Genomic DNA, 15,349 nt, shown 5'->3' with positions numbered 1-15,349 from the left:
TTGGCGCTGTAAATGACAATGTGCTTTACTCATGTGTTATGGAGCGGAGTGCATGAATGTGGAGTGGAATTATGTGCGTTAGATTGAAATTGCTAATTGTGGAATTGCGTGACGCGTAAATGTGTGGTGTAGCGCAGATGTGTGTACTGGAATTATGTGCCATTGTATGCAGTGGAATTATGTGGATAGTAATTATGTGGTTTTGAGTGTACTGGAATTATTTGTAGTGGGATTGTGTATTGGAAAGACTGGAAGGGCTGGGGCAGTATTAGTGAAATGGCAAACTCTGCTTTCACGTGCAACTCACTGTCACTGTAAAAGGTGAAAACTATGGCGCCTGTTAGTTAAAGTAAAAAAATCCATGTTACCACGTTGGATACACTGGAAGGGCTGGGGCCGTGTCAGTGGCACGCAAAGTCCTGCTTAAAGTGCAGCTCACTGCCACTGTAAAATACGAAAAATAAGGTGGCTTTTAAAGCTAGATATGCTATACATTTGTGTCTCCGCACAGACCGCACATATGGAGGGCCCATATTTTGTAATCAGTCGTTGCACATAATATATCTCCTAATGCAAATACTATATCTCTTACCACAGCTGTTTGCTGCATTCATGAACCACAAACTGTCCCGAGGCCAGTGACTCTCATAACGTGCATTGCTGAGGGCAAACCATCGGACTTTCATGTGCTAACTCTTGGAAGCTGCCTTTGCGCCTGACTAGATGTGTGTGTGTGCTATCTCCAAGTCACAAAATATAAACTTAGTCACTCATAAAAAATAATACATTCATATCATTAGCAAGTCGTGTTTCGGACCACGCTTCTGAAAGCACAGCTGTGTGTCCTCAAGGCCTCCCTGGTTGACACAGGCGCTCTTACAAGCGTTCATCCTTAATGAAAGACTCAAAGTTGCATTTTTTCCATTTATTTATGCCCTACTTTTAGGAACACATCCATTTCGTTTGTGTGCACAAATTGAATGCAAGCACGATTTCACATTCAGAAATAAAGTGAATAGAACAGCCCTGGGCACAGCAGTTTGAAACGAAAATGTTTCTCTTCTGGGCAGAGCTGGGAGAATTCAAACTGGAAAATACCCATTAAAGTGAAGCATCACTTTAACATATGGCCACTTTGGGCGATCGACGGTGTTTAGGGCCCATTGATGGTGGAGACGTTATAGCGCCGATAAGATCTCTGCAGACCACAGAGCCGGCCAGCCTGCTTTGTTTCCGGATTGTCACTTTCATGTGCACAACACATGCTGTGGGCTTTCAACCTACGTGTCACTTCCTTTTACAACCAGGGGCACGTGAAAGGGGCGTGTCTTTTCGTTCTTATCTATGTTTTTAATTTGCAAGCCTTACATCAAATTAAGGGACACAACTTAACAAAGAAAACAAGCGCGCACTGAAGCTGACGGAGTGGGAGGGGGAGTGGGGCGGGCACGCAGGCTGCCAAATGGTGCGATGAATCACGGCTAAAGTGAAAGCAAACAAGTGGTTGCAGGACTCCAAATGGTGCGCGCGCCCGGACGGGTCACATGCACTGTAGTTGGAGGCCTGCAAAGCCACTGTTTGCACTTCCAAAACGCGCTTACTATAAGTCTCGCCAGAGCAGCGCTAAAGCGCTGGTCAGGCGAGACCTAAAAAGAGGTATAACAAGAACAACTTGAGAAGGGAGACAGCCTAAGGTCTTCAGAAGCACTGGGGCCTCACTAATCCACCCAAGGCAGGTAAGTAAAGGAACCACAGGAGACGCATGCAGTGTGAGAACACAGCCGCGGATCCCAATAGACTTCAATGGAGCAAGTCGCGGTTGGAACTTTAAAGTTCTAGAGTACTTCCGGAAAGTCTACAAGCAAGTCACTTACAGGGTAAGTAGTTCTAGAGCCAACACACACAGGAGCACCGGAGTGCACAAGTTACCTCATCCAGGGAAGCCGGGTGCATAGGTGTCTTTTGGTGTCGGGTCGCAGCTTCATTTTCAATGGGAGCCAAAGAAGACTTGCTGCATGTGAAGACAGGAGAAGTGTTCGGTGGAATCCAAGGATGGATTCTGAAGAAAGAAGACCTGAAAGCAGAGGAGACAGTGTTCAAAGTCACTTGCCAGTGACCCGGGCCCAGGAAGATGGATGCCCACAGTCGTCGGGTGATTTCAGGTGATCACGAGTTGTCAATGACAACCAGGAGCTGAATTCGGAGAGTCCCACGATGTCTGCAGCTTACTGAGGTGTCGGCAACCAGATTGGAGCCAACAAGCCTTGGCAACAGCAAATCTTGTGGAATGTGAAGAAAATCAGCGGTGCAGACCAGCAAGGTCGGAGGGACTCACCCAGCAAGGGTAAGTCAGGGCAGGCCTGGAGCAACCAGGGGAGCCCTTTGGTTTGATGAGAAGGTCTTCAGGGGACCCAAAAGCCAATGGGCAAGGGATCTCGAAGACGCCTTGTGAAGACTCACTTCACAGGAACCCACGGTCACTCAGGATGAGGTAGGCCTCTGATCTTCGGTAGAAATTGTGCTGGAGGCTTGGACCACACGTGGTCTAATGCACAAGTTTGTAGAATGTCGTGAAGGGATTGCACTCGAAAACAGTGCATGGTACCCAGGTATTGCTGTTCCTCATCACTCATGGGGTCCACTTGCCTCAGCTCTGCTGGGAACTCACGATGACCGACGAGAAATCAGCAAATCCACTTCCGGGGCTGCAGGGACTTCGGACTCCGTCGGGAGCAGGAACGTTTGCGACTGTTGATTCAAAGTTTTGGTGCCTGCCAAGCAGGGGAGTCACTCCTTGACTCCAAAGGAGATTCTTCAGTCTTCCAAAGGTAGTGGAACGTCGAAGGTCCAGGATTCTTCTTGTAGAGCGTCGTCCAGGGATATCTAGTTTGCAATGGCAAGGGTTCCCTGACTTATACTAAAGGAAAGAGAGGGACTAGCTCTATGACCACCCCTATGGAAGGGTCAGGGGAGTGGGTGGTTACACCCACTTCCCTTTGTCCAGTTTCACGCCAGAGCAGGGGCAGGTAGCCCCAGAACCGGTTTGAGCTGGCATATGCACAGAGGAGCCTACTGCTCCCCCAGTGCAGGGCTTCAAAGCACTCTAGGAGTGCACCCACCCAGCCCCAATACACAAAATCCTGTGACAGGATGCCTATTGTTGGGCCTCCTCCACTGTGAGTTTCGGTCAGCAGAAGGAGGGCAGCCCAGTGTCTGTGCTGGTAGCATCCATTTTGTGATGCCAGGGCTCTTTCAGGATTCTACAGTGTTTCAACAGTAGGTACATTTCTACCCCTCTTGAAGGGTGGGATCATACTCCCACACCAGTTACTGGTGTGGGGGTATGATTCCAAAGCGTTTGACACCAAACATGACATGTTTTGATACAGCCATCCCAGAGTTAGCATTTACCGCGAGGTTATAATGCACTTAAAAGTATATGGTTTAACCGCATCCACAAACAGCCACAGAGAATAGACTCTGCCAGCTGCAGAGGGGCCCTGCTCAGGCAGAGGCACCCCCTCACATGTAAACCAAGCACCCTGCCCTCAGGATTGATAGGGCCTGCCTTAGGGGTGACTGATAGGCTTATATGTGTGTGTAAGGTGAGATATAGGGAACCTATATCTCAGTGAGGAGTGCTAACACTACCTCACCCAAGCTGCAGTAGCAGGCCTGTGGTGTCAGATTTAGTCGGCTTCCCAGGGGTGGCATAATACATGATTCAACCCCCGGTAGGCCTGTGAAGTACCTATGCCCTTGGTACCTAAGGTACCACATACTAGGGGCTCATAAGGTACCAGAGTATCCAATCACTAGTGCATCTAATATGCACTCCAAGTTGTTTAGAGAGAACAGAGAGACTGGGGCCCTGATTAGCAGGGACCCAGCCAGACTATAGCCAGAAACCAGTGTTAACATCAGGCAAAAAGTGGAGGCAACATAAGTGCAGATCCTACTCTCCTACACAACCCCCCCCCTCCAAACGCAGGGACACTAAAGTAACCTTGACCAGTTGAGTCTTTGTGTTCTAAGTGGAAATACCTTGAGAGTCCATCTGCATTGGCATGTTGGGTCCCAGGTCTATGTTCCACTGTATAGTCCATCCCCTGTAGGGAAATGGACCACCTTAAAGGTTTTGGGTTTTCACCTTTCATCTGTTTGAGCCATAGGAGGGGCTTGTGGTCAGTCTGAACTATGAAGTGAGTGCCAAACAAGTATGGCCTCAGCTTCTTCAGGGCCCACACCACAGCAAAGGCCTCCCTCTCTATAGCTGACCAACGTTTGTCTCTAGGGGTCCGTCTTCTGCTTATAAAAGCTACTGGCTGGTCTTGACCTTCATCATTCAGTTGAGACAGTACAGCTCCCACACCCAGCTCTGAAGCATCTGTTTGGACAATTAACTTTTTGGTGTAGTCTGGACTCTGTAAGATGGGGGCAGTGCACATGGCCTGCTTTAGGTCTTCAAATGCCTTCTGACAGCTAGCTGTCCACTGAACCTTTTTTGGCATTTTCTTAGAGGTAAGATCATTTAAGGGGGTCACTATAGATCCATATCCCTTAACAAACCTCCTATAGTACCCAGTCGGGCCCAAAAAGGCTCTCATCTGTGTCTGGGTGGTTGGAGCAACCCATTCCATGATGGTTTGGATTTTGCTCTGCAATGGTTGAACCTGGCCTCCACCTACAAGGTGGCCCAGGTACACAACCTGACTCTGCCCTATCTGGCATTGAGTGGCCTTGATAGTGAGGCCTGCTTTTTGCAGGGCCTCTAAAACATTTCTGAGGTGGACCAGGTGATCCTGCCTGGTGGAACTAAAGACAGCAATATCATCTAGATAAGCTGAGCAATACATTTCCATATCTGTCAGAACTTTGTTCACCAACCTCTGAAAAGAGGCAGGTGCATTTTTCAAACCATAGAGCATCACCACAAAGTGGTAGTGCCCACCAGGGGTTGAAAATGCTGTTTTTTCCTTGGCATCATCAGCTAACTTTATTTGCCAGTAGCCAGCTGGTAGGTCAAATGCACTCAGATACTTGGCTGAGGCCAAAGTATCAATGTACTCATCTGCCCTGGGGATTGGGTAGGCATCAGTCCTGGTGACTGCATTGAGGCCTCTGTAGTCTACACAAAACCTCCTTTCCTTCTTACCAACCTGGATATGAGGTTTGGGCACTAGGACTACTGGACTAGCCCAAGAGCTATCTGAAGGCTCAATTATACCTAACTCCAACATTTTCTGGACTTCAGTCCTGATACAGTCCCTGACATGGTCAGGTTGCCAGTAGATTTTACTCTTGACAGGTAGACTGTCTCCAGTGTCCACCTCATGGGTGCACCAGGAAGTCTGACTAGGGGTCAGGCTAAACATATGTCTAAACTGTTGCAGAACTTGTCTGCATTCAGTTTGCTGATAGTCAGTGAGGCTGCTTGCCAAAGCAACACCATCTACTGACCCATCATCAGGGTTCTGTGAGAGCAGGTCAGGGAGAGGGTCACTCTCCTCCTCCTGTTCCTCATCAGTTGCCATGAGCAAGCCCATGTCAGCCCTGTCAACATATGGTTTCAATCTGTTGACATGGAGCACCCTAAGTTGGCTCCTGGGAGTTCCAAAATTCACCAGGTAGGTGACTTCTCCCTTTTGCTCAACAATTGTATGGGGGCCACTCCACTTGTCTTGGAGAGCTGCTGGGGCCACAGGCTCCAACACCCACAGTTTCTGTCCTGGGTGGTATACAGTCAGCACGGTCTTTTGGTCATGCCAAGTTTTCTGTAGTTCTTGGCTTGCCTGCAGGTTTTTAGTTGCCTTCTTCATGTATTCAGCCATCCTGGAGCGGAGACCAAGTACATAATCCATCACATCCCGTTTGGGAGGTTTGAGAGGTAACTCCCAGCCTTCCTTCACCAAACATAATGGACCTCTTACAGTATGCCCAAACAGAAGTTCAAATGGGCTGTAGCCAAACCCCTTCTGTGGAACCTCTCTGTATGCAAACAGAAGGCAAGGAAGTAAAAGGTCCCATTTTCGCCTAAGCTTTTCTGGGAGGCCTTTAATCATTCACTTTAGGGTTTTGTTGAACCTTTCAACTAACCCATTGCATTGTGGGTGATAGGGAGTAGTGAATTTATAGTTGACACCGTACTCCTTCCACATTGCTTTTAGATACCCTGACATGAAGTTGGTATCTCTGTCAGACATAACCTCCTTTGGGAAACCCACTCTGGAGAAGACTCCAATGAGGGATCTTGCCACCACAGGGGCTGTGGTGGTCCTCAGGGGAATTGCTTCTGGATACCTGGTGGCATGATCCACTGCCACCAGGATAAACCTGTGCCCAGATGCTGTTGGAGGGTCAAGGGGACAGACAATGTCAATCCCTACCCTTTCAAAGGGAACCCCCACCACAGGTAGTGGTATCAGGGGGGCCTTTGTTGTGCCACCTGACTTGCCACTGGCTTGGCAAGTGACACAGGAGTGACAAAACTCCTTGGTGTCCTCTGACATGTGTGGCCAATGAAAATGAGGGACAAGCCTAACCCAGGTCTTGTTTTGGCCCAAGTGTCCTGCTAAAGGGATGTCAAGTGTAGGGTCAAGAGGAACCCCCTAAACTTCTGAGGTATTACCAACCTCCAGGTGGCTCCAGGGGTAGGATCTCTGGCCTCAGAATATAGGAGCCCCTCATCCCAATAAACTTTATGGGACCCACTAGCACTCCCAGCAGCCTCAGCAGCAGCCTGCTGTCTGAGGGGTTCAAGAGAGGGGCAGCACTGTTGCTCCTTACTCAGATCTTCCCTGGAAGTTCCCCCTGCCCCCAAGAACTCAACCTGATCAGGCTCAAGTCCCTCTGGGGCAGTTCCTTCTTCAGGGTCTGCTTCTCCTCCCTCAGGAGGGGAATCTGAGATCTGAGACAGAGGGGAAGGCACTGCCTTAACCCTACTGCTCCTCCTCATGGGTAGCCCCTGGTCCATACGTTCAGGATCCAGAGCTTGTTCAGGGGTATGTATTTTGGCCTGTGGCCTGGTCACAGCAAATACCTCTGCAGGGGTGCCCAACATCTCAGCATGAGTCCATAACTCTTCTTCAGACCAGGCTGAAGTCTCTAGATCATTGCCCAATAGACATTCAACAGGGAGGTCTGCACTGACTACTACCTTTTTGAGGCCAGTTACCCCTCCCCAGGAGAAATTTACAACTGCCAGACTATGGTTGGTCCTGACATTGCTTGCATTGGTAACCTGGTACATTTCACCCAGGATGATCTGTCCAGGGTCCACAAGATCCTCTGCCACCATGGTGACACTAGCACCTGTGTCCCTGAATGCCAAAGCCTGTTTGCCATTTATTACAGGCTGCTGTTTGTATTTGCCCAGATTACTGGGGCTCACTAGGAAGGACATATCAATGTCCCCTTCACAAATCAGCAATGCCTGAGTGAGTACTCTGACTAGGCCAGAGTCCACTTCAGAACCCAGGGTCAACCCTACTGCACCCTTATTCTGATTACCACCTCCCCCAGTAGCTGTACTAAGGGGAACAGTTGCCTTAGGGGCAGGAGTGGTGGTGGTTTGGTATTTGGAGTCAGAAGTCCAGTGCCCTTTCTGTTTACAGAATTTGCAACAGGGCTTCTTTTGGCCTTTTCCCTTGTTGGATTGTGACTCCCCACCAGATGCAGATTTTTGGGGCCCTTGTGAAGACTTCTGGCCTTTTGACTTATGCCCACCTTTCTCAGAGCCCTTAGAATCCTGCTTCTTAGTGTCACCCCCTTGGATCTGGGTTTTCTGCCTCACCCTGGTTCTGACCCATTTGTCTGCCTTCTTTCCCAATTCTTGGGAAGAGGTCAGATCAGAGCCCACCAGGTACTGATGCAACAACTGGTTTTGGCAATTATTAATGATCTGTTCTCTCATCATAAGATTATACAATCCCTTAAAATCAGTAACTCTACTACCAACCAGCCAACCCTCCAGAGCCTTGGTTGCACAATCTACAAAGTCTGTCCAGTCCTGAGTCTGTGCTTTCTGGGTGTCTCTGAACTTCAACCTGTACTGTTCAGTGGTTAAGCCAAACCCATCTATTAATGAACTCTTCAGGACTTCATTGTCATCAGCATCCTCTTCTCTAACAGCGAGGAGCTTGTCTCTAACTTTATCAAAAATGGAGAGCCACAAGATTGCTGCCCACTGCTTTTGGGGACCTGTTGTACTCTACAGGCCCTTTCCATAGCAGTTATCCATTTGTGGATATCATCCCCACTCTGGTAGGGAGTAACAACCTTGGACAGGTTCCTACGGTCTGGAATGTAATCTCTGACTCTAGGGACACTGTTGCTGCCACCAGGGGTTTCCAAACCCTCTATTCTAGAAGCTCTCTGGAGCTCAAAGGCTTCTTTGTCTAATGCCAACTGCTTGGCCTCAGGGAAACCTTGCTTCCTCATACTGCAGCAGTTTGTACATTCTGTCAGAGGAGGTCTCCCTTCTAGGAAGGTGTAAGTTCCTCTGCTGGACAGATTCCCTGCCAGAGTGATATGAGTGGTCAGACTCCCTAGAAAGGGACCTAGGCCTCTCCTCCACTCTGTCAGTTCTCTTAGGGAGAATTCCTCTGTCCTTTTCAGATCCTTGTGGATCTGGCCCTTCAACCACAGAGTCCAGGTCATCTTGATTTCCATCATCTGACCCAGAGACTATGATTGACCCACTCCCTGATTCAGATCTATTAGCTCCTAGAACCAATCTAAGATCATCTGTGGTCAACAGATCTATCAGGTGTAGTGTGGAGGGACTCTGTCCTATCCTCAGGTGCCTTGTAGCACACATGGCTTTCAGGTCAAAGAAAGTCATGTCCTTATACTGAGGTTGGGTGGACCCACTGGCTCCAGCCCTTGAGGACATTCTAGTGTTGTGCAGTGTTGTACTACCTACACTAGTTTGTGGTCTACTGATCCTAGCTTGAGCTGTAGCAAGGGTGTGCTATCCCTTCACAAACAGCTCTAAGTTCAGTAGAACTTGTTGATACTAAGCTTGACTTTACATGTACCTTGAGTACCTTTAGTGGTTTTCAGTTAGTAATTCAAATAGAGATTTTCTGGTAAAACAATGCCAAGCTGGAATCCCACACGCTGCCCACCAATGTGAGAAGTTGGCCTGGCATATGCTGGTCACTAGTTAAAGTGGCCACTTTGCACCAGCCCAATTCGACTCTTATGGTAGATAGATTTAAGCTAACCTTTTAAAGAAAGCTATCCTAGTGGTATCTGGGGAGAGCAGCCTTCTGGCTAAGTCTCTGAGGAATGTAAAGCAGCTTGTTTTACCTTATAATCTCTTGAATTACCAAATGAAAGGACACCACACAGGTGTATATATATAAAATATATAGGTATTTATTTCTAGACACACTCTACTAATTTCTTTATGACATTAGAAGTCAGGAACATATGCACAAATCAATGTTTCACAACAAATTAAGCACTTATATCGCTGGGGTCCTAGGGCGTACCAGACCATATACTAAAAAAGAGGTATAAGAAGAACGACTTGAGAAGGGAAAAGGCCTACGGTCTTCGGAAGCGCTGGGGCCTCACTAATCCACCCAAGGCAGGTAAGTAAAGGACCCACGGGAGACGCATGCAGTGTGAGAACACAGCCGCGGATCCCAATAGACTTCAATGGAGCAAGTCGCGGTTGGAATTTTAAAGTTCTAGGGTACTTCGGGAGAGTCTTCAAGCAAGTCACTTACAGGGTAAGTAGTTCTAGAGCCAACACACACGGTAGCACCGGAGTGCACGAGTTACTAGGTGTCTTTTGGTGTCGGGTCGCGGCGTCATTTTCAATGGGAGCCAAAGAAGACTTGCTGCTTGTGAAGACAGGAGAAGTGTCCGGTGGAATCCAAGGATGGATTCTGAAGAAAGAAGACCTGAAAGCAGAGGAGACAGTGTTCAAAGTCACTTGCCAGTGACCCGGGCCCAGGAAGATGGATGCCCACAGTCGTCGGGTGATTTCAGGTGATGACGGGTGTCTTGACTCTTAAGCCACGAGGTCCAGGAGGTGTCGACGATGACCAGGAGCTGGATTCGTAGTGTCCAATGATGTCTGCAGCTTACTGAGGTGGCGGCAACCGGATTGGAGCCAACAAGCGTTGGCAACAGCAAGTCTCCTGAAATGTGAAGAAAGTCAGCGGTGCAGACCAGCAAGGTCTGAGGGACTCACCCAGCAAAGGTAAGTCAGGACAGGCCTGGAGCAACCAGGGGAGCCCTTTGGTTTGATGAGAAAGTCCTCAGGGGACCCACAAGCCAACAGTATTTAAGCTCTCTCGAGCGATTTGGGCTGACGAGCCTTGGTTCCGCACCTGCGCGCCGGTAGAGGTATTTTACCTTTAATATTTTGGCAGTCTACTTGGCACCCCACATACCTACCTGCTCCCACCTGACGAGAGGCAATTACCTCGAAACACGTGTCCAGGGATGGCATTATAGTGACATGCTCGTGGCATAGGCGTACTCACCGTTGCCACTACATTATCCAGAGTTCTATGGGGCTATTTGCGGGTATGACGAGCAGTGTGCGACCTACTTTGTTAATGTATTTAAGCTCTCTCGAGCGATTTGGGCTGACGAGCCTTGGTTCCGCACCTGCGCGCCGGTAGAGGTATTTTACCTTTAATATTTTGGCAGTCTACTTGGCAACCCACATACCTACCTGCTCCCTGCTGACGAGAGGCAATTACCTCGAAACACGTGTCCAGGGATGGCATTATAGTGACATACTCGTGGCATAGGCGTACTCACCGTTGCCACTACATTATCCAGAGTTCTATGGGGCTATTTGCGGGTATGACGAGCAGTGTGCGACCTACTTTGTTAACGCATCCACAAATAGCCACAGAGAATAGACTCTGAGTGCTGCAGAGGGGCCCTGCTCAGGCAGAGGCACCCCCTCACATGGAAGCCAAGCACCCTGCCCTCAGGCGGGAAAGTTTGCGACCGTTGATTCAAAGTTTTGGTACCTGCCAAGCAGGGGAGTCACTCCTTGACTCCAAGGGAGATTCTTCAGTCTTCCAAAGGTAGTGGAACGTCGAATGTCCAGGATTCTTCTTGTAGAGCGTCATCCAGGGATATCTAGTTTGCAATGGCAAGGGTTCTCTAACTTATCCTAAAGGAAAGGGAGGGACTAGCTCTATGACCACTCCTATGGTAGGGTCAGGGGAGTGGGTGGTTACACCCACTTCCCTTTGTCCAGTTTCGCGCCAGAGCAGGGGCAGGTAGCCCCTGAACCGGTTTGAGCTGGCATATGCACAGAGTAGCCTACTGCTCCCTCAGTGCAGGAATTCAAAGCACTCTAGGAGTGCACCCACCCAGCCCCAATACACTAAATCCTGTCTGGAAGGTGGTGACACCTCCCTGTGACATGATGCCTATTATTGGGCCTCCTCCACTGTGAGTTTCGGTCAGCAGCAGGAGGGCTGCCCAGTGTCTGTGCCGGTGGCATCCATTTTGTGATGCCAGGGCTCTTTCAGGATTCTGCCGTGTTTCCACAGTAGGTACATGTCTACCCCTCTAGAAGGGTGGGATCATACTCCCACACCAGTTACTGGTGTGGGGGTATGATTCCAAGGCGTTTGGCACCAAACACGACATGTTTTGATGCAGCCATCCCAGAGTTAGCATTTACCGCGAAGTTATAATGCACTTTAGAGTATATGGTTTAACCGCATCCACAAACAGCCACAGAGAAAAGACTCTGAGTGCTGCAGAGGGGCCCTGCTCAGGCAGAGGCACCCCCTCACATGGAAGCCAAGCACCCTGCCCTCAGGATTGATAGGGCCTGCCTTAGGGGTGACTGATAGGTTTATATGTGTGTGTAAGGTGAGATATAGGGAACCCATACCTCAGTGAGGAGTTCTAACACTACCTCACCCAGGCTGCAGTAGCAGGCCTGTGGTGTCAGATTTTGTCTGCTTCCCAGGGGTGGCATAATACATGCTTCAACCCCTGGTAGGCCTGTGAAGTGCCTATGCCCTTGGTACCTAAGGTACCATATACTAGGGGCTCATAAGGTACCACAGTATCCAATCACTAGTGCATCTAATATGCACTCCAAGTTGTTTAGAGAGAACAGAGAGACTGGGGCCCTGATTAGCAGGGACCCAGCCAGACTATAGCCAGAAACCAGTGTAAACATCAGAAAAAAAGTGGGGGCAACATAAGTGCAGATCCTACTCTCCTACACACTCCCTGATGGTATCTCTGGGATGGTGACACACTCCAGGATGGTACCTCTGGGGAGGGTGACACACTCACAGATTGGGACCTCTGGGAGGGTGACACAGTCCGGGATGGTACGTCTGGGGAGGGTGACCCACACCAGAATGGTACCTCTGGGAGGGTGACACACCCCAGGATGGTACCTCGGGGGAGGGTAACACACTCCCTGATGGTACATCTGGGGCGGGTGACACACTCCAGGATGGGACCTCTGGGGCGGGTGACACACTTCAGGATGGTACCCCTAGAGATGGTGACACACACCAAGATGGTACATTTGGGGATGGTGACACACTCCAGGATGGTACCTCTGTGGAGCTCGAAACAGTCCAGGATGGTACCTCTCGGGAGGGTGACCCACACCAGAATGGTACCTCTGGGAGGGTGACACACTCCAGGATGGTACCTCTCGGGAGGGTGACACACTCCAGGATGGTACCTCGGGGGAGGGTGACACACTCCAGGATGGTACATCTGGGGCGGGTGACACACTCCAGGATGGTACCTCGGGGGAGGGTGACACACTCCCTGATGGTACCTCTGAGGAGGGTGACACACTCCAGGATGGTACCTCTGGGTCGGGTGACACACTCCAGGGTGGTACCTCTGGGAGGGTCACACACTCCAGGATGGGACCTCTGGGAGGGTGACACAGTCCAGGATGTTACCTCTCCCAGATTACTGCTTTGTTAATATCCCGGTCACCCCACCCGGGCTGTGTTCAGAGGGAAGACACTGGCTGTCCGAGCAAAGTCTGCCAACGGTGAAGCGGCCGCTGAGGGGTCAGGTTAGGAATGGTACTATACACCCCCTCACTGCTACAGTTTCTGGTCAGAGGGGCCCAATCATCCTGCTCGGAAGAGGCCCGTTACTTAAAGGCTGGCATGCGCATGACACACTGTGGGGGGGCTGCGTGTTCTCTCAGGACGAAGGAGACCCAGATTGATGCAAACGGACCAGCACTGTTAGCACTGATGTACGAGTCTTGATAAAACAGCAGCAGCAGGCGCCTGCTCACCCGAGCTGCCTTCACAGTGTCCACAAAAGGGCAGCAGAGGCGCACGTTTCAAGGCGCGCTAGTGAACCAGGAAGTCCCCGAGGAAGAAGGAAAACAACCATAGACGAAACACGTATTGGCTGTTCTCTCTATGACCGAATGAAATAAACCTTTCTGTTTCAAAAAAAGTTATGGTCTTGGACTACTTCTCGTCCGGATAATAAGGCGCCTTTTGTTTAAACAAGTCTCCTAAGGACAATGTCAAAGCTGTGATCAAAGACTACAAAGGAAGCTGAAGATCGGACGTGGTTTTCATCTGTAGACGCACAAACGTGTGATTCAGAGATAACTTCTATGAACTACAATTGAAGTTTTATATACATGAAGTTTGCTCAGGGAACTATTATCCTTTTTTGAACATTTACAATTGACATCAATTGTAGTTAACAGCGTTGGGCGGTGGCTGTTTTGTTCCCTTAGATGTGATATTTCTGCTTCTTTACGGTTTTTACCACTATATGCTTGCGCAGGATATACCTTACCGCCTATCATTAAGCTGTAAGAAGGAAAACAGCTCGTCCGGCCTGTGATAATGGACTGGGGGAGCCGGCACCACCAGTGTCAAATACCATAACGGCCCGTGGCGAGGGCAGGGGACCACACACCTGGACAGACCCAGGCTGGACCCCCAGCAAACCCCTGGCCGGACTGAAATGCACCTGAAGACTGTGGCAGGAACCAGAGGGGGCGCGCGCTCTCCAAGGCTCCAGGAAGAGGGGATGTAAAGTACACCATGGAATCACGGCCCCCAAACTCACCTCGCGCTGCCAGACTGAGTGAAATCTGTGGCTCGACCTATGGACGGTGCCCGATGCCCCCCCCCCCCCCCCAGAGGATGCCAGCTATGCCCACAGGGGGTGGAACTGCCCAGTACTGCAGGGATCTGGGTGACAGAAGTACCGTCATTAGCGATGCTGGCGCAGGCCGTGCAGACACGTGCACTGTACGTGGAGGGTGGGGGGGGGGGGGGGTAAGGGGGCGCCCGGGCAATGGGCGCTTCTTTGGTTAGGGGAGGAGCCGACGTGGATTGTGTCTGCGCCGCTCTTGTGCCACCAGCGGCCCAGTGGGGCCCGAGTGGCCTCAATTGCCACCTCTTTACCAAGGGGGTGGGAGTGTCATTCCTAGTCTCTGGCGGGGGCCATTAATGTATGCAGAGTGAGCAGGGGGTAAACACAAGTGGCCTCGCTGATATCCAGGTGGGGGTCAACAGTGCGCACTAATCCGAGCACAGAGTCCTGGCAACAATCCAATATTTTGTGTTAGTGAAGTTAAGAAAACTTGCCTCTCTTAGACAACACCCCCCCCCCCCTTCTTTTCATAATACTTTAACAACGAAGCAGTGTTTTGCGAAAAGGCGCAGTGCGCAAATGGGGGCCACTTGTTCTTTTTAGGGAGCCTGGCCTCTTTGGTATCCCAATACAACCCCGCTTCTATGGTGGAAAGATCTGCGCACTCTGCTAAGCGAGAGCATGAAAGTACATTTATAGACTCGGGGCTGCTATTGGCCTAACACGGGTTTAGGATGGGACAGAAATCTAGCCACGCGCCAGGCAGCAAACTCTGGTGCGCGCGCATGCGTCACTGGTACATGCTATAGGTATGCATGTTGTACACTGGTTCAGGCGCATGCGCTGCTGGGCCATGCTAAACGCATGCATCCATGTACACTGGTGCGGGCGCATGAGCCGCTGGGCCATGCTGAAAGCATCAATCCATGTACACTTATGCGCGCGCACGCGCCGCTGGGCCATGCTGAAGGCATGCATCCATGTACACTGCTGCGCGCCACGGGCCATGCTGGACGCATGCATCCATGTACACTGGCACGGGCGTATGGGCGGCTGGGCCAGGCTGAACGCATGCACTATGTACACTGGTGCGGGCGCATGCGCCGCTGGGCCATGCTGAACGCATGCATCCATACACTTATGCGCGCGCACGCACCGCTGGGCCATGCTGAAGTTATGCATCCATGTACACTGCTGCGTGCCGCGGGCCATGCTGGATGCATTCATGTATACTGGCACGGGC

The sequence above is a fragment of the Triturus cristatus genome, chromosome 8 (assembly GCF_964204655.1).
Source record: "Triturus cristatus chromosome 8, aTriCri1.1, whole genome shotgun sequence".
Lineage (NCBI taxonomy): Eukaryota > Metazoa > Chordata > Amphibia > Caudata > Salamandridae > Triturus > Triturus cristatus.
The sequence above is the reverse complement of the archived record's forward strand: the minus strand, read 5'-3'. Positions refer to the sequence as shown.